This window comes from Hippoglossus stenolepis, chromosome 16 (assembly GCF_022539355.2).
Source record: "Hippoglossus stenolepis isolate QCI-W04-F060 chromosome 16, HSTE1.2, whole genome shotgun sequence".
Lineage (NCBI taxonomy): Eukaryota > Metazoa > Chordata > Actinopteri > Pleuronectiformes > Pleuronectidae > Hippoglossus > Hippoglossus stenolepis.
The window spans coordinates 17,141,128-17,145,325 of NC_061498.1; positions in this window are offsets into that span (position 1 = coordinate 17,141,128).

Below are 4,198 nucleotides of genomic sequence, written 5' to 3' on the forward strand. Positions count from 1 at the left end.
ACACACACAAAACACATCGACGCACACAGACTGTCTTTCTCATTTCTTTCTTTTTGTAACCATACCCACCCTACAGTAACAGCTGTAGAATTAGATTTCGGAGAATCCTCTGCCAGATTCTCTTTACCATTAACATGTCCAACACAAACACACACACACACACACACTCCCTGGTGTCTCCTGTGTGGCATTCTTCCCTCTTGGCATTTAGTGTCAGTCACTCGAAATCCTCTCAACCCTCCCACCTTTCTTTTTATCTCCCTATTTGTCTGAACTTGCCCTGCATGCACTTAAATATTTCCGCCTCAGGCCGCATCGCTGAGAGTTCGACTGAGAAGGAGAAAGAGAGCAAAAGAAAGTTGTTAGCGGAGTGTGGACAGGATGACGATTGAGAGGGCAGGGACGCGCAAAATGTCATTTGCACAGGCTGTTGACCTCATGCTCCCTCTGACACACACACACACACACAGTCAGACACGTAAAGCCATTTTAAAGACATTCATTCACAGTAACATACTGTCACAGTAACATGTCATCTTAAACGATTTTCTAAATCTCCTCGTCGCTAAAAGCCTTTAAAGTGAAGTCACAATATGGGGCAGACAGCTAACACAAATACCCAACAGGGGTTTTCTGTTTTTCTTTGGGGATTTGTCTTTTTGCACAAATAACATTTCCATGGCCCAAACAGATTTCCAGGACAATTATTCAAGCCCCATAAAAAACAAATCAGATCTGGTTTGTGGCAAAGTCCAGCCTTGTACATGAGGAACCTGGCAAATCCTTTGGTAAAATCACACACACACACTGTGGCAGAACTGTGATATTGTTTCACTTTCTTCATCTGTATCCACCTTTTTGGATCCTGGCATTTTGTCAATTGTTTCTCATATTTCAATTTGAACGAAACCACACTGAGGTGTTTCCAGATGTCACTTTGAATTCCTCCGTCTCCTCTGATGAAATCTTTCCCACACCCAGCGCCATCAGATGTCAGCTTTTTTGCCGTCGCGTTGGACATCCTCCTTCATTTGAAACTCGGATCTGGGCGTAATTGGGACGTAGCTATTACAGCAATTATTGCAAATAGCTGAGCTGAGCTGTCATAGTGCAGCTGACTGTCTGTCCACTCCTGAGCCACCAAGTCAGACCTCAATAACACATTCTCTCTCCGCACAATACCTGGTGTCGGTCTGTGATCCTCATCTCCTCCTCCTCCATCTTCACGCACTTTGAATTTCTCCGTCCTTTTTTCTTCTTCTATTCTCTCCACCTGGTTTGTTTTATATTTTCATCTCACCAACTAAACTCCCCCCTTCCCCTCCCTCCCCTAAATTCAAACCGCTCTCTAGTAAAAGCTGCACTACCGCCGCCACCATTACCGCACACACATGCACGCTGAGGTGTATCTGCACATGTTTCCAATTTCAGGCGTAATGCACTTTCCCCCGCAATCTGACCCAATTAGCCAAAGCCTCCTGGAAATGCCCCAGGAGTCGCCAGCCACGGTGGCAAAGAGGTAAAAGGTCAAAGGTGAGGTGTTGGATCAGACGCTGTGATGGACGTGTCACCTCCTGTCGGTCGGGGTCTGTCTGTCTTAGGCGTCCCTGGCTGCAACACTACAGCTCTTGTCCGACTTCCCCAAAGACATGTTTGACACAGGTGTAGGATTGTGCAGAAGAGGCAACCCAAGCCTGAAATAAAATTTCACAGCTTACTAAAGGTCAAACAGGATGAGTGACAGAGTCTGGAGCCAGACCACACGTAAACACATAAACAACATACATACACACTGAGTAAAGTATGCACACACACACACACACACACACACACACGCACACATGCCTGTACCGACACACTGCTGCTCTGACAAACAAACAACACATGCGCCTACAAGTTCTTCCTGCCTGAAAACTGAAATTAGTGTATGGAATGTTAACCTTCGGGGAAAAAAGGGTTTGGGGCGGGAGGGAGAATATGAGAGCATCCGAGCTGCAAAGCCCTCATTAGGAGAGTGGAGGACTTACTTTGGTAATTCTGTTTAATGCTTAATGAGAAACAGGTTTGAATGGGACGCAGAATGCAGACTGGCGCTGCGCGGCGTTGCACTACCTGGCAGCTTGCACTACCTGGCAGCTTGCCCCGCTTCACGTCTGTCTGCGAACAGTTGGCGATGTGTGCGATGCTCGTGCAGAAGCCGGCTGATTGTCAGTTAATGAAACGGTTTCAGACCCCGCCACACAGCCGTCAGAGCACGCACTCACTCTGCCTGTCTTGTTTACATCGTCTGCGCCGCCGACCCCTCTCCTCTTACAGCACCTCGTCCCCTCTCTCTCTCTCTCCCCCACATCACCTCCTCGTCGTCTCCTTATCTGTCCCTCCTCAGTGTCTCGTTACAGGACGCGGTCCACCTACAGCGGCTACGCTTTCATTCACTTGCAACAGATTTCGTTGCAGTAAGGATGCGCCCGGATTAGACGTGCAGCCTAAATAGTGAATGATCTGTTTACGGTTACGTCTTCCTTCTCGCAGACCAAACCCACACCTTCCCGCCTTTCTCTGCATTTTTGCACTCATCCACCCCTGTGCCCCCCACCTCTCCGCTCCTGCACATCCCGTCACCTCTTCCTCCGTACCGCATGTTCTATCCCTTTTCTTTGCCAGGGGAAAAATGTTACACGTTGTAAACTTTACTCACTGTACACCCCCCCACAGGATTGGATTTCAGAGGCAGACTTTGTATTTGAACTGCTCGGGCAATTAGTAGAGGATAGACTTACAGCGCACCTACTGCACAATGGAGGCACCAGCCCAGTTGTACAAACCCCTGTGACAGTCCTGCCCCACTCCATCTGTCACTCCTGTGTGTGTGTGTGTGTGTTTGAATTCTTTTTTGTTAGTTTTTTTTGTTGTTGTGTGTGTTGGTGCTGGATAATAAACTGAACCCAGTACATAGTAATTTTTACAATTTTACATTTCCAACTATTTATAATAAGCTGTACACACACACACACACACACACACACACACAGTTTATAATACACTATAATGTAGTGAGACAGATATTAGTGTTTATTGTTTTTTCAACAACTGTAGATCCCAGTGTGCAAATTAAAGTGGAACCTGGTCTAGAAATAATATTTATTCATAGAAGTTTAAATTGTTGACAAATTCTTTACATTAAACTTCCTATATCTGCTCATAACTACAATAAAGTTAGTGTTTTAAACCATTTAAAGTAACTCAACCCTCTGGGGTTTGCATTCAGGCCAGTGTGATCAAATCATGTGATGTGTCTTGTGTGTTTTTATGTAGATATTCTATATCAAATTGAGATATAAATGGTCTCATATTGGCAATGTTGAGCTGAAAACAAAGACACCAAATGTCGTTGAGGTAAACATTTATTAATGTGATCAGAATTTCCAAGTGCTCCTGAGGGTTAAAGTAAAAATGATCAAATTACTGACATGTACATATCTTACTGACCTAAATATTTTGTAAATGTCTTAAATTAGAATAGACCTGTCAACCAATGGCATCTAACTCAGAGTTCAACCAACCAATCAGCCCACAGTCCAGGTCAGACGTGCAGATTATTTTATTGTTTCAGAGGTGAGTCCTCAAAAGAAAGGTAATATCATGCTCTTTTGAATAACAATAAGTTTTCTAAAATGTTATAATAACCGAAATGACGGGTGGTTGTGATTTAATGATCGATCTTGCGTCATATCGTCTGGTGTTGGTTCCCCACTGCAATGCCAGTAAGAAAGGTTGAGGTCTGCAAAGTCATGTTTTTGTATAACATCATATTTGACAGTGGAGAAGCTACGCTGATAACTCGCTGTCATCGTGCCAGTCTGTGATATCACAAACCTGAATCTCCTCAGCGTCTTTATCAGTTGCTTCCACAGTATTTCTGTGTATTGATAAAGTGTCGTGGTCCATGGAAAACGCTACACCCATGTATGTGCAGTATGTTGCAGCTCCACCCATGGGCCTCCATGCACTCGGAGGCCTCACAGACTGACATGACATTGATATCTGTCAAAGGGTCCCTCAGAGGGAAGGTGCTGTGCAGATTCATTCACTGTAGTGCAGACTCATAGCACCCTCCTGTGGAAGGGAGGGTAAGCAATCCGCCCCCCCACACACACACACACACCACCCCCACCACCACCACACACACACAAACAAA